Consider the following 16,697-nt stretch of genomic DNA (forward strand, 5'->3'; position numbering starts at 1 on the left):
GGCCTGTGTTACTCCATTTCACTACTCCAAATAAGTAGGTCAATATTGGTATAGCATAAGTATTTATAGCTTTTGTCTTGTTTCTTGCTGTCAATTCTGTTTTCAGTATTTTTGTTAGTCTTTGTCTATATTTTTCTTTTAGTTCTTCTTTAATATTTGTATTATCTATTCCTATTTTTTGTCTGTATCCTAGATATTTATAGGCATCCGTTTTTTCCATCGCTTCTATGCAGTCGCTGTGGTTATCCAATATGTAATCATCTTGTTTAGTGTGTTTTCCCTTGACTATACTATTTTTCTTACATTTGTCTGTTCCAAAAGCCATATTTATATCATTGCTGAATACTTCTGTTATCCTTAGTAATGGGTTGAGTTGTTGATTTGTTGCTGCCAGTAGTTTTAGATCATCCATGTATAGCAGATGTGTGATTTTGTGTGGGTATGTTCCAGTAATATTGTATCCATAATTTGTATTATTTAGCATGTTGGATAGTGGGTTCAGAGCAAGGCAGAACCAGAAAGGACTTAATGAGTCTCCTTGGTATATTCCACGCTTAATCTGTATTGGCTGTGATGTGATATTATTTGAATTTGTTTGGATATTAAGTGTGGTTTTCCAATTTTTCATTACTATGTTTAGGAACTGTATCAATTTAGGATCTAATTTGTATATTTCCAATATTTGTAGTAACCATGAGTGGGGTACACTATCAAAAGCTTTTTGGTAATCAATGTATGCTTAGTGTATCGACCTTTGTTTAGTTTTAGCTTGATATGTCACCTCTGCATCTATTATCAGTTGCTCTTTACATCCTCGTGCTCCTTTGCAACAGCATTTTTGTTCTTCATTTATAATTTTGTTCTGTGTTGTATGTGTCATTAATTTCTGTGTAATGACTGAAGTTAATATTTTGTATATTGTTGGTAGGCATGTTATGGGGCGATATTTAGCTGGGTTTGCTGTGTCTGCTTGATCTTTAGGTTTCAGATAAGTTATTTCATTTGTAAGTGTTTCAGGGAATGTGTATGAGTCTGCAATGTAACTGTTAAATAATTTAGTTAGATGTGAATGTGTTGAGGTGAATTTCTTTAGCCAGAAATTTGCTATTTTATCTTTTCCAGGGGCTTTCCAATTGTGAGTAGAATTAATTGCTTGGGTGACTTCACGTTGCAAAATTATCACTTGTTTCTGCTTGTATCCACCGTGCATGCCTGTTATGTTGTACCGGGTTTCACCATATGTTGCTCCAGAAGTGTTCCATGTCTGTTATGTTTGGTGGATTGTCTATTTTAATGTGTGTGTTATCTATTATCTGGTAAAATTTCTTTTGGTTTGTGTTGAATGTTTGGTTTTGTTTCCTTCTATTTTCACTTTTTTTGTATCTTCTAAGTCGTTTGGCCAATGCTTGTAATTTCTGCTTCTTTTCATCTAATTGCTCCATCACTTCTTGTTGTGAGATTTTACCTAACCTTTTTCGTTTTTTTTCTGACATTTCATTTCTTATAAATTGTGTTAGCTGTCCGATGTCTTTTCTCAGTTTTTCTATTCTGATCTGTAGCCTGTGTTGCCATGCTGGTTTTGTGGGTTTCTTCTGTGTGTTGGTTGGTTCCGATCTCTGGCTAGTGTGTATATTTAGTGTAGTGAGTGCTCCTATATAAACCAGTAGTTGTAACTCGTCTATAGTTGTGTTTTCATTTATTTTGTTTTGTATGATTGTGTTGATAGTTTTTATTGTTGTTTCGACTTGTGGGTTATTTGGCGGTCTATGTAAGAATGGTCTAATGTCTGTATTTGTGCCTTTGTATTCTATATATGTCAGCAGAAATTTTTCTTCTATATCTAACGTGTGTCACTTCGTGTTCTATTTGTGCTTGTTCTGGTGGCTGTCTTAAGATTTCGTTTTCCTCTGACTGTTTAATTGATGCATGTTGTTCTTTATTTGTTTGCTCTGGGATGCTTGAGTCCATTACTGTATTTTCTTCTTCTTCTGATTGCACATTATTTTGTTCCAGTTTGTTGTACTTGTTGTTTGATGTTTTCTAATTTTGACTGGGGTATCCTGTTATTTTTGATTATTACACGGATCTGATCAGCTAGTCGTTGTTCTGTTAAAAATTTTAATTCTGGGTATCTGGTAGTAAATGTTGTGTATACTTGTGATCTGTATTCAGTTGTGCTGGTTCCTAGGTTTGTTGCTTGGTAATAACAGAACATGAGGTGTCGATTAACTTCATCTGACCATCTCATCCTCTGTCTTTGTTTTCCTTCTAGGGTGGTTGCAGGAAGCATATCCTGCAAAACACCTCTATTTGGATTTGAATCATTTTCCAGTTGGCTAGCAGTGTCGTTACCATTGTGGGCAGGCATAGGGTTCAAGCGTCGTCCCCGACCATGACGGCGCTTGTCTGAGGATTCTTTAGTTCTGTCCTGAACCAACTAAACACACTAAAAGGGGGGTTAGCCCTATTAGTGGTTTGTTCTTTTTCGCCTTTTACGACTGGCAGAACATACCGGATTATTATTATTATTATTATTATTATTATTCTTTACTTTCTCAGACGTTAAGTCTGGTTAAAAATGGAAAGTGACGCGGACCTTGATCAAGCGTCACTTCCTTTTAACTGTATGGTATGTGTTACATTGCATTTAGGAACTTTCGGGTAATTGAACATGTATCAATAATTACTGATTTCTGTAGTTGTATATATAAGTTTGGATGTAGCTGTATTGCATTGATGTACTGGTGGATATTGTGTGGTATGACTCCTGTAGTTGATAGTATAATTGGTATAATGTCAACTTTATCCTGATGCCACATATCCTTGACTTCCTCAGCCAGTTGGATGTATTTATTATTATTATTATTAGCACTGGTATTTAGCGCTATTATTATTATTATTATTATATTATTATTATTATTATTATTATCATCATGTCTTCAGCAAAACCGATTTGGTGTATCTTCCCACCACCGAAGTAGATGTGTATTGTTCGATTCAATATTTCCATCACATAAATGTGGGTTATAATTACGTTACATTGCTGCTAGTAGACATATTTCTCACTTTTTCTTAGACAGTTGCTAAATGTTACTCCATCAAAGGAATTATGTGCCCAGCACTGTTGCAATACAGTCGTTCAAATTATCCGATTTCTGTAATTTCATTTCGATACCAGAGCGTTCTAATCGGATTCAGCCAGTCAGCCTTAATGTGGATATCCGACTACGGCTCTCATCACACGATAGGCTGGGTAAACCACATTCTTAATCGGACTGTTGAATCTGGATCACTTATCTATGACAGGGCCAGAAGTTTTAAACACTATGGAAAACACTAATACAATGTGCTTATTACAAATACGTTATTTGAATATAAATGTATGAAGCAACGAGATAATCATTCATTTACAGAAGCAGAGCCCCATGCGTCATAGCAGAGCAGTGCAAGATTGGTTTCAGGGCCAAGGGAGGATAAAGCTGTTGCCGTTTGTTCCACGATCGCCGAACAATAACCAGATAGAGAATATGTGGGCAGAGGTAACAACGTCACTGTCATGTGGAAATACAAATGCAAGCGACCTTTGGACGAATACAGAAAACGTATGGTGGGAAGTAAACCATGACGCTACACTATCGACGACTTAATGAAATCCAAGCCCCTACGCCTTCGAGAAATCTTCCGTAATGATGGTGGGTGGTTTGGTTACTAAAAGTATACTCGTCCACAAAACCCATGTGGGCAATTATCTGATAATCGGTCAAGCTTTGCTTTGTCACAGCTCTTTAGCATACAAGTCCATTTACTTTGTCTCCTTACAATTCTTGCAATGCAAGGTAATTGAAAAATCTCATCCACTCGACACCATCTGAGGAATTGCTTGGAGCATGGGTTGTTCAACACACAGTAGTCGTCACCCTCACTGGAATCAATGACTGTGTGTGTGTGTTTTCGTGTTCACTCACAATCTGAATCAATACTATTAACATTAGAGAGACAACCAACAATAAATATTACTTCAAATATGTCTGTAAAGTATTTTAATGCGATGGGAAGTTACAAACTAAATTTTTACGCAACCCATGTCCTGCATATTAAGTAAGTAGGCTGTGTTAACTCCATAATATCGTTAGGAGAGACAGTGCGCTCTCGTTGTCGCGGCTCGTAAGTGCAGCGACTAGCAGTGCCCAATGCCGCCGCGATTTGTTTATGCTGGCTGAGCGTGGACACTGCAGCAGACACTTCCCCATAAACGGAAAGAAATCACCTTGGCTCTGACTGCAGTGAGCGGACATCACTACCTCCATGTTCTTATAGTACCAAACGTGAGACTCTACTCACATGTGCCATGGAGGAATTGCAACGGGTATCATGTCATTAGTCATCAGAATATTTACCGGTGATGAAATGTCCACTCTATTTGAAACCCAAAAAAATTTAAACTTTCTCACAAAGTCAAGTGAGATGATACTAAATGCGTCTTATCTAAGGGGCAAAAATTAACTGCAGAGCTTTTATGTACGCAGTAGTAGCACACAAGGAAATATGTCTTGGAAGCGTATATTTCATTTCCTCTTCTCATATCAACGCCCTTGTTTTAGTATGAAATGAGAAAATAAACACGAAAAACTAAAGTTCCTGAGATGCATATAAGTCATTTCCTCTTCTCATATCATAGCTTTTGTTTTAGTATGAAGTAAAAAATAAACAGTTTAGGGTTCTGAAGCTTAATATGACACCAGAGTCTTATCGTAGGCGTTATCGGAAAAACAAAAAGCAAGGAGCTGTCCATTCGTTTGTCCAACAGTACGTATCCTTTCATGCATTACTACCGCTCGCTGATTCTTATTTAAGGACTTGTGGGCATCAAGTTCTTCAGCGAATAAGCCTTATGTTATTGTGCTAATTACAGTATGGGAAAAATGCAACAAAGACTAGTTCTCCTAGAGCAGTGAGGATATTTGCACATGCCTGTATTCAGCAATAACTGTCAACTACCACAACACATCACAGAATTTTGCTCGAGCGTTGTCTTACGATTCCCTTATTGAGTTTGTATCTGCCTGCTTGTAGCTCTGCTACAAAAAAAAAAAAATTAAAAATTTGGGTTTCAGCGAGTCTCGAAAGGCGAACAAAGGCAGCGTATACATGACAGGCAAGCACGTTACCTGGTAGCTAGCAACCACGTGGGATGTTTTTGACTTACTTATTGGCCCAGTAGCCACTATGACAGATAAATCGCAACATAAGAGACGAGAGTAGTTATTTCCCGTGTGGAAGGACTTCCCTTGACTCAAAAGCATTAACTGATATCCTTATGTCACATTTCAAGAGTAAATCATATTATTTAATTGAAATGACACGATCAAGGAAGTAACTCGTCGGTCACAGAGATGCCAAACATATTTTGCGCTGTTGCCAAGTTTCAGTTATACTGCCAGGAAGGATACTAGCTGATGTGTTCTGTGCGTGACCTCGGAAGTGACTATAGCTTCGTCTCAGAGTTGCGGGTGGCAAGGGCCGCAATATCCTCATTATATGTCAATGAGTCTTATTCGCATTTCTGTAACTAGGTTTAGGAACTAGAGTGTCATTACTTGTAACACATCGATGCAATGAGTGCAAACTAAATGTCGTAAATTAATAACTGCGACAGTTATTTGTGTTTTACTGTCTTAATTGGACCGAAACCCTGAAAGCGTATTCAGCAGACGCGATCACAATTTTTGGAGATTCTCCAGGGGTTGAGTTGGAAACGTATCTTTGCTTTACAATATTGTTATTGAGATCACTGTCATTGGCACATCCGCCAGAAGACAGGCATGGCCTGGATTTTTGTTGTCTGCTCTTCTGACGGATATTCTGCCTTTGCTCCTAACGTGAAGACTTAAGGTGAATTCGAACATTCCATACGGCGAAAATCGGATGCTTCTGTTCTTCCGGCTCTAACATTCAAAAAACAGTTCAATAAGCGGCAGAAAAGCGCCTGTGAACCAACAATTAATAATACAGTGATAATTAGTGTAATCTGACAAATTCCATCAGTCATCTGATAATTGTGAAAAACTACTTTTTTTCATCTGCGCAGCACTGCAGTATGAACTCAAAGGTTTCATAGGACTCCTATACTTAATTTCGTTGTGAACGTTTTCAATGACACTAGGGAGGAGCACAACCATCTGACTTGCAACATACTTTTCCAGTGGGATTTGAATCTTTGGCTACAGTTGCAGTAGCACGTCCAATGAGGTATCAAGAATGTGAGCAATCACTCATTACTGTAGTATAGGCTAGGGCAGAAAGAAGCAGGGTTTCTGACAAAGTAAACGATGAGAGACACTGTCGCTGTCACTTTTTAAAGAGGAATTGTTCAGAAAATTACAACTATATCTAATGAAATGAGTAGGGTGATGCAGCTCCAGCCCAGCACTATCACTGAGTTGCCAAACATTTTCCGAATAGAACGTAAGATTGCCAGATTGTGCAGATGGCCGGACTTAGAGTTGTCAGGGGCGGTCAGTTTTATTGGCCACCTTAAGTGAACGACTCGGACTTAGTCTCTGTGGCGGCCGACCGGCGGTCAGTTTTTATGTATAAGACTGTACGTAATGTGCACATAAGGAGACGACTCGATCTTTAATGTGTTGAAATGAGGCAAAACGCCGCAGGCCGAATCAAGGCGATACTGCAGTTGCAAAAAAGGTCGTAAGCACTGGCAATTGATAATCACTGATTTACAAGTGTGGATTTAACGCAGGTTCTCAGTTTTCACATCCATATATACCCTTGTTATTCTCTTACATCTTCTCTACCTCCACCTAACTGTAATTCAGAGCGTTTCGACTTTATTGATCGGGCCGGGCCAATTTCTGCGGTGTGTTTACACAGTGTTAAGTACGCCGATTATCTCTCGCTCCCTCCTCTACTCCTTACCCAAGCAAAAGAGTGGTCGACAGACGACTCCCCGAATTTGAAAACGAGAGCATCATGACTTTAGGGCAATATGCGTCTTCGGCGGAAAATATTGTCTGTACTTCGATCAGTGTCGTTTGCCTTCTGACTCAGAATTCAATTCTGACAATAGTAACATGTCCACATTATTAACATTACTACAAGAATAAAACAGAAAAAAAGATGGAGTATATATAGGAAGTGCACTGACCAGTCTTTAATGTATCGTCCTCCCGCCCCACACACTTTTGGATCGGTAAGAAACAGCTTTCCAACAATTTCTCATTACTGGAACTAATGTCCACTCTTCAGCAGAGCGTAAGCTAATTTGCTGGTGGATTAAAGCTGTGCTGGACTGGGTCTCGAATATGAGACCTTTGGCATTCACTGCAAGTACTCTGGCCGGCCGAAGTGGCCGTGCGGTTAAAGGCGCTGCAGTCTGGAACCGCAAGACCGCTACGGTCGCAGGTTCGAATCCTGCTTCGGGCATGGATGTTTGTGATGTCCTTAGGTTAGTTAGGTTTAACTAGTTCTAAGTTCTAGGGGGCTAATGACCTCAGCAGTTGAGTCCCATAGTGCTCAGAGCCATTTGAACCATTTTTTTGCAAGTACTCTACCGATTAAGTCCCGGTCCGGCATGCAGTTTTAATCTGCTAGAAAGTTTCAGTTTCTGGTTCCTTTGAGCTCTAAACGTGAAGGTCAAATACTTGAAAGTACTCAAAAAAATGGATCAAACGGCTCTAAGCACTACGGGACTCAACATCTGAGGTCATCAGTCCCCTTGAACTTAGAACTACTTAAACCTAACTAACCTAAGGACATCACACACATCCATGCCCGAGGCAGGATTCGAACCTGCGACCGTAGCAGCAGCGCGGTTCCGGACTGAAGCGCCTAGAACCGCTCGGCCACATCGGCCAGCTGAAAGTACTCACTGTATTGCATTCTATCGTACATTTTCCTCATTAAGCGGACCAATCAGTGTGGACAGTACTTCTTACTGATGATGCAATTGCAAACAGAAAAACTTCACTTTTGAGTAAGTGTAAGAGAACTTAGAATTTCTTACCGAGAATATGCACTTAGTGTAACAAACGGCAGCCAGCTTCAGATATGGATGAATGCAAAATACTGCGCTTGATAGGCAAACGTGGGCTTTTGAATTCACCACCAATAAGTTTCTGCTGAACTCCTATTTTTAAATTTACATCTGCATCGATACTCCGCAATCCATCTTACGGAGCGTGGTGGAGGGTACCCCGTACGACTATTAATCATTTTCTTTCCTGTTCCACTCGAAAACAGAATGAGGAAAAAACGACTGTCTCCTTGCCTCCTTATGAGCCCTAAGTTCTCGTACAGTACGTGATCAAAAGTACCCAGACACCTGGCTGACATATCCTCTTCCACAAAACCGAGACAAATGTATATTATCAATTAAATAAAGAGTGCTGTCGATGAAATAAATAATACAAATATATTCCCCATAGTTTTAATGCGGAATGCTTTACAACACTTTACAGTTAAAGTTGCTTTACAACACTTTACAACACTTTACAATTTAGGTTTTATTACGCTAATAGTACCTTCATGATGACTGTACAAAGTCAAGGTATTTCAACATTGTCAAATGACATTAATGTACAGAATTCATAAAAATAATTTTAAAATTTATATGTGTAGCTTCGGAGGAAGGACACCTGACTTATTATTTCACCAATGCTTTGTTCTATTTCTTATTTAACAAATAAAATACAAAGAAACTCACTTGCAGAGTTTACGCTCACTTCGACGTCGTTCCATTGAAGGAAATTATCTGGTGTATTCATCTTTAGCTGTTGTTTTCCGTTTTGCTGTCATGAGCTTAAGCATGGTGAGTATTTCAAATTCTTATTACCAGCCACTTACCAGAAAATCAGCCTGAATTTAATAAATTCCTTCAGACTCTTCTTCTGAAAACTTAGAAAGCTAAAGGTGATTATTTCCAACATTCCATTTGAAAAGGAAGCGGTAACACTGAAAGCGAAAGCACGTAGAAAGAGGCGATAACTCGACAGTTTACTTGCTTCCTCGATAAGGTAAAATGCAATGGATAATTTAGGAGTCTTGACCAGTCAAATTAATCGAAGTTTTATGAGATCGACCGGGCGTTTCTATTTGTTCCTCCTTGATGTCTACGTAAAGTGATTTTGTAAATCAGAGACTTTTTCAGCCGGACAGAAAGTTATTTACACCACTCGAATCTGGGACAACCCAGGCATTAGCAACCCGAGTCAAGCGTCTCTGTTGATTCTCTTATGCGGATTTCCTCCGCCGAAAGGGTCAACGATACCACCAGACGCAGAGAACTTGAGTGTCCTCCAGTGCCAGTACTGCATAAGAATACAGCTGGCGTCGTCCCAGCAGCACATGCGGGTTGCAGAGTAAGTTGACGGCGTGCAAAAAAAGTCCCGTTCCAACTCCTCCGCGAAGAATCTCATCCCAAGTACTTAATTTGGTCTGACATGCGTCGTTAATCGCTGTTGTTGTTATGGTTGCATTCTTGCTGTTGTGCAGCTCTTCATACGAGTCATTCCTGCGCAGACCCGTTCATCACAGCATAACTATTGCAACCTACATCCATTTGGACCCATGTACTGCAGTCACGCCTTGGTCTCTGCCCTACACTTCCTTCATTACCAAACTGGCAATTTCTTTAAGCCTCAGGATGTATCCTATCAACCGATCCCTTCTTTTAGTCTAGTCATGCTATAAATTTTTCTCTCCAATTCGATTCACGATCTCTTCTTAAGTTGCTCCATTTACCCATCTAATTTTCAACAGTCTTCTGTAACACCATATTTTAAAAGCTTCTATTCTCTTCTTGTATGAACTGCTTATCGTACACATTTTACTTTCGAACAACGCTACTCTCTATACAAATACCGTCAGAAAAGACTTCCCGACAATTACATTTATCTTTGAAATCAGCTAATTTGTCTTCTCAGAAAAACATTTCTTGCCATTGCCAACCCGCATTTTATATTGTCTCTACTTTGGACATCACTTACTTTGCCGCCAAAATCACAAAGTTCATGGACTGCTTTTAATGTGTCATTTTCTAATGTAGTCCTCTCAGCATAGTTTGATTGAAATGATTACATTGAGTTACCTTTCTTTTATTTTAACCTCTTCGAGACATCCATTTCGTTCAGCTGCCATCTGTGACAATTACACCATCCGCAAACTGTGTGGTTTTTATTTCTTCTCCGTGAAATTTAATTCCATTTCCACAGTTTTCCTTTCTTTCTTTCCTTTACTACTTACTCAATATACACACTGAAAAACTTCGGAGATGGGCTTCAACCCTGTCTCACTCCCTTGCCAGCCACTGCTCCACTTTCATGTCCTTTGGCTCTTTTCACTGCAGTCTGGTATCTGTATAGCTGTACATAACTTTCACTCCCGATATTTAATCACTGCTACTTTCAAAATTTCAATAACTTAGGTTTGCCTTTCTTTAACCTATGTTCTACGATAAATCGTAAGGCCACTTGCAAAGCTGCCAGAAATCACGTTACAACGGCTAAACTCCTGCAGAGCCTTTCTGCAGTATCACAGAAGGAACATCTAGCTTCTTATAGCCCTATTACACGACCTCGTTCGAAGTCGGTGAGGCGTTAATAATAGCGTCTTTGTTGCCTTAAAGACATTCTGGACTAACATCAACTCACCACGTCCGATCTCAAAAGTAGCTAACGCTCACGATCGCTACAGCGTGTATTTAAAGCAAACCTGATCTTCATCTTCATGGTGGCGCTATTAGCACTACTCCTATGCGACTGGCGCAAAATCTGGATAGATATCTTCCAGATCTAGAAACACGCCTCCCAACTTTAGTCTCTTGCTGGTGAGATTCGTTGTTCCGTCAATGCATTGCAAGAGTTTCATTTTGAACTATTTCAGTGTAATATTCTCGGTGAATCCAATCATGACGCAACAGTATCATCCTATTCCAACACTGCTTAGTGGGTTTCGTTTTCTAAATAACATCTCTACATACACAAAAATGGTGCATAATAACGTGAATATCTTCTATAACAGAGTTAATATAATGTGGAAGCGTGAGGCAAGGACAGCGTTTCATTGCCGCAACACTTCAAAGAGGCAGCAAATCCATTCTAAAAGAGGTGGTCTACGTGACGCTTCTTCACCACCTTGTTAACTACTGTTGCACGATATGGGATCATTAGCAAGTAGGACTGATGCACGACATCGAAAAAGAAAAGCAAGATCAAAGAAAGGCGACTAATATTTTTTTACCATCGTGAAATCGATGAGAGTGCGTCAGGGATATGATGTGAGACTTGGAACGATGATCTCTTCCACAAAGACCTGCATACCGGTCACCAGACTATCTACTCGATTGCACTGATTCCTTTTAGCAAACAAACTACGACCCTCGTGTCAGATTTGCGTATGTATTGAGCAACTTCCTAGTACATGGAGCTCCAATATGTAGACGAAATAGATGTATGTATGTGTAGCACTATCTGATCAGAAGTACCTGGACATTTATTAGGGGCTATTAATATGGGCTGTGTCTACCACACACACGTCAATTTAAACAGAAAATCATGTCGGGGGGGGGGGGGGGGGGGGGGTAGAAAAGAAAGTTATTTTAGATACACACCCTTTACTTCGACATCTTTACAAAGACAGAAGAGAATTTTAGTTCGGATCCTTTAGCTGACTTGCGGATGGGATTTGCGACCGTTTGCCAGGTACACAAAGATTGACCCGTGTGTTGATCGGACATCCACATATGGAATTCCTGACGGATTTCTCATCCCTCAATTATAAATGGTATTCTGTGCATTTAAGTGTTTCGTAACGTTCTCCGCGTGGTAATGCCTTTCCCTGTATTCTTACCATGAACAAATGTCTCATTAAAATCAATCTTTGCGATACACAGGATATGCATCCACAACTTTCGTCCTCCAGCTTCTGAATTGCAATTTGTTTATTTTCATCAGCACTTCTCGTTCTCTAACTGTTACATCATAACTTGGTGTTCTTCAACAATGTACTCAGTTCCTCATTACTTATATAGTAATAAACTCCTCCACAACTACAAAACTGTCTGGCTCTTAGACATCCACATGACGAAGACAGCGAAGAACCGCTATATGTTACAAAAGTTCATTTGCAGTTGATAGTAAAAATGGTTCAAATGGCTCTGAGCACTATGGGACTTAACATCTATGGTCATCAGTCCCCTAGAACTTAGAACTACTTAAACCTAACTAACCTAAAGACATCACACAACACCCAGCCAGTTGATAGTAGTTCTCATATCACTACAATGGTCAGGGACCTCCGATAGGCCGAAGGTCTGTCCATCGTTTAAATTCCAAAAGGCTAAACTATCATAGTGATCAGAGATTTGCAACAACACTAGGGTATTTGTGGGAACTTATATGGGACTCCATGGAAGAAAGACAACAGCTTTTCCAGATGATTCCAGCATCTACCTGAAAATCAAATGCAACTCGCATGCCACATTATACTGCGTGATGGAGAATACATCCAACAGTTAACTCTGATCTTGCTCTATTCATGTGGAAAGAATCATTGTTCGTAAATTTCCATATTAACTCTAATTTCTTGTTGTAGTCATTTCACGAGACACCTTTTGGAGTGAGTAATACGTTACCACGGACATACTCCCTCAGATTTTCAAAAAATAAAATCACTCCATGACACGAAACGCCTCTTTTGCAGCTACCGCCACGGAAGTTGCATTGAGTATACAACTCCATGTGTGCCACACGTAAAAAATAGTGTAACTGAGCTAGGAGTTTACAAGTGGATAAGTCAGTTCCTCAAACAGTATTACTACCTGTTACATGTATCTTTGATTTCTGGCGTATATTAGGTTTGAAAGGTGCAGTTGATCAGTAGTCTGTGTTATCAACATACGAGAAACTAAAAAATGGTTGTCATCATTGTTAGGCTTTTAAGTACGAATCTTTAAATACAAAGTTATGTTTAAGATAGCTCAAGTGAGCACATTGCCTGTGATAACTAACATTTCCAGAATGAGATTTTCACTCTGCAGCGGAGTGTGCGCTGATATGAAACTTCCTGGCAGATTAAAACTGTGTGCCCGACCGAGACTAACTCGGGACCTTTCCCTTTCGCGGGCAAGTGCTCTACCATCTGAGCTACCGAAGCACGACTCACACCCGGTACTCACAGCTTTACTTCTGCCAGTATCTCGTCTCCTACCTCCCAAATTTTACAGAAGCTCTCCTGCGAACCTTGCAGAACTCATTCTGGAAACATCCCCCAGGCTGTGGCCAAGACATGTCTCCGCTATATCCTTTCTTTCAGGAGTGCTAGTTCTGCAAGGTTCGCAGGAGAGCTTCTGTAAAGTTTGGAAGGTAGGAGACGAGATACTGGCAGAAGTAAAGCTGTGAGTACCGGGCGTGAGTCGTGCTTCGGTAGCTCAGATGGTAGAGCACTTGCCCGCGAAAGGCAAAGGTCCCGAGTTCGAGTCTCGGTCGGGCACACAGTTTTAATCTGCCAGGAAGTTTCATAACTAAGGTTGTAACATCCTCCACTTACACCACAGTCTACGTGTTTTCTTATATACAGGGTGCAGAAAAATTGTGTCACGAAATTTTAACCCTGGATAGCTGATGCCAGTAGGAACCAAAATTAATAGTGTTGTGTAGGTCGACAACGCACAATTTTTAAACTACGGAAACTTGGCGCCACGCACTCCGATTGGCCGCGGGATTGCCCTGCTGCTGGATGCTCTGCACAACGCATGACCGCGAATGCTTCGCCTGCCGGAGATCGCGATGCCTCCAAGGCGTCCCGCACGCTCGGTGGTAGCGTGCCAGCCTTCCACTGTAAGGGCCTTGGGGCGAAGCCGCCGGGGTCCCGACACATCCATTGTAGTTTCATGATAATACGTACCCGGAACAAACCCGTGAACAGCTTTTAGTTCGCGTACAGGAAGTCTCAACAAATTGCGTCGGCCCTGAAAAGGGCCTTTTTTGTAGCTAGGACATTGTTTACCTAACGCAGGTGCTGGAACTGGCGACCCTCTGACGCGATACAAACTTGGTAACGTCAAACGGTGTTTTTCCGATCTGTGTCGAAGATTCCTGGCATTGTCCTGATATGATTGGCAGGATGTTGAATGCGATCCATTAATTCCTCTTCGTTTCTAGGTGGTTCGCGCCCGGGTAGGTGAACTAGAACCTTGACGAATCCCCACAGGAAAAAAGTCCAGTGGTGTGAGGTCTGGTGATCCCAGGGTCCAATGTCCTACGAGCACCTCTGCCAATTACCCGGCCGTCGAAGAGTTCAATTAAATGTCCGCACACAGCAGGACTTATGCAAGGGTGCCTCATCATGCCGCAACCACATGTGTAGCCCTATGTCCAGCGGAACATCTTCCAGCGAGCCGCGTAGAGTTTCTCGGAACCACCGGCAAAACCGTAGCCTGTGTTCATTGTCCGCCACAGGATTTAGGTCTACGACAGGGTGGAAACTAATTGGATGCTGGCTGCCATCCCTCAAAACCTCCCAGACTAACCGATGAGTGACACCCACGTCGTGTCCAAACGCTCGAGTACTTGTAGGTGCTTCCTCGAAGCGCTCGGCAACAGTCTCTTCAAATGCAGCATCTCGTCGTGTTCGAGGTCTTCCAGCGTCACCACGATATCGCTAACGAGCCTGTTTGGCCAAGTCGTCGGTGGATTGCTGTAAACATCTGCGGGTGTGGGTGGCGTCTTGCTGGGTATCGTTCCTCATACAACCGTCGAGCTTCATGCGGATTACCGTTGGTCAATCCATAAACAAAAACCATATCTCGTTCCTCAAACGAATACTGTGCCGCCATGCTTACTGTATGACTAAATCGTAGGAGACTTGTCTCTCCTCCGAAGCGAAGCTTACGGTGAGTACCTCCGACGTGAGGTGGAGACAAACAGCAAGACCTATTCAACACGTGTGCGTATCACGTTGGGGCAGTGACGAGACGAGACGAGGGCTTTTGTACGTGTGAACCGACAACCATAGCGCTGCCCGTCAACCGAAGAAAGGCAACAGCAATCCCACGGCCAATCTGAGCTCGTGGCGCCAAGTTTCCGTAGTTTAAAAATGGTGCATTGTCGTCCGACACAATATTAGTAATTGTGGTTCGTACTGTCATCAGCTATCCAAGGTTAAAATTTCGTGACAATTGTTCTCCACCCTGTATAAGGGATCACTTTGGCGGTTTGCATTGTGTGTTTATGGAAGTTTTTCTGGGTAGACATTTGGGGAAGAGGAGGAAGTACTCCTACAACTACTCTGTAGATACTCTGGACGAGTTGGACGTCTATTCCACGGTGGGACGGAGAAGAAAGCAACCCATACCTGCTAAGGTGACCATTAAGAGCACAGATGTTCTTGTACACTATCTTTATTAACATCTGGATACTAAAGGGGAATACGAGATACCTTCACTAAATGCATATTAGTTTCAACATACTTCAGAATGTGTGCCATGGAAGATATGTATATGTTTTTGAAATCCTGTTTAGTTCATACTGCATTACAGATACACAGTCACAAATCCTATGGTAGAGATGTCAAAAAAAAAAAAAAATGCTGTATAATTATACGTGCCTAAACGACAGAGCTGTTTTTGTTAAAGTGAAATACTGCACATCATCATTCCGTATCTAGACATAATGCCTAAATTGTTTGACATTAAAGAATCGTGATTTTAGTATCACAAAATAGAGCTGACAGACAATACCACTGTTTGCCAAGACGGACAGTTTTCCACAGGGTAAAGAAGATGACTTATTTTGCCAAGACGGACAGTTTTCCACAGGGTAAAGAAGATGACTTATTCCTCTCAGAGTGCTACTGTTAAGATGTTTTGGTTTGTATCATATGTTATCAAGTACTTTTCAATGTGGTGTAGCGATGTGAAATATTCAGTCATATCATTACTGGTCTTTCGAATGACTAAGATATACGTTAAGTGGAATTCATACTGTAATGAAATTGTGACTTAAAAAATTATGTTATGTACTTTGTGATATCCCCACAAAAGATGTTATTTTGTTTCCTTAGCGCCACAGCAAGAAATTAGCGGTGACGCCAGTCTTCACATCTGAGAAAGCAGATAACAGTACCGGATATAGTAGTTATCAAGTCAGCAGCCAGAGTTTTTAAAAAAGACAAAGAGTTTTTAAAGAAGACAACAGGAGCGTCAAGTTCTTGCTATGCTTATTTTTTGTAACAGTATAACAAGAAAGATGTAAACTGCATCGGAAAAAAATCTGTCAGTCGATCTTGCGATATTGGAAGATCAAGAACTGTATTCTGATCTTGCTATTACGTTACATGACTCTGTACACAACGTGCGCTAATAAAACTTTTGCAAAGTTGTTACAATTAATTCGAAGATGATATTATTGTGATTTTTTTGGAAATTCGGTGACGAGAAATTTTTTGAAGACGTGGAACCAGAAAGAAGTATTACCTTTCTACAAAATTCATAATTTAATACGAGACTCCAACTGACGCTAAAGGGGAGAGAAAAATTATCCAACCACTGTCGAACTGCCTGTTCACAAAACTGGATACTGCACAATTTGAGGAACTAGCGAAATGAAGACCCACAATGAGGATCCTTTCAAACTTTGATCTGATAATGCTGTCTCACTCAAGTACGCAGCGTCTTTGTGTCGTTC

General features: G+C 40.7%; 1 protein-coding gene across 2 annotated transcripts in view; it reads right to left on the reverse strand.

Annotated features, from left to right (window-relative positions):
* LOC124605392 (bestrophin-2-like) overlaps nucleotides 1–16,697 on the reverse strand; it is a 454,561-nt gene that overhangs the window by 88,144 nt on the left and 349,720 nt on the right. The gene's annotated exons all lie outside the window — the stretch shown is intronic.

This window comes from Schistocerca americana, chromosome 3, assembly GCF_021461395.2.
Source record: "Schistocerca americana isolate TAMUIC-IGC-003095 chromosome 3, iqSchAmer2.1, whole genome shotgun sequence".
Classification (NCBI taxonomy): Eukaryota; Metazoa; Arthropoda; class Insecta; order Orthoptera; family Acrididae; genus Schistocerca; species Schistocerca americana.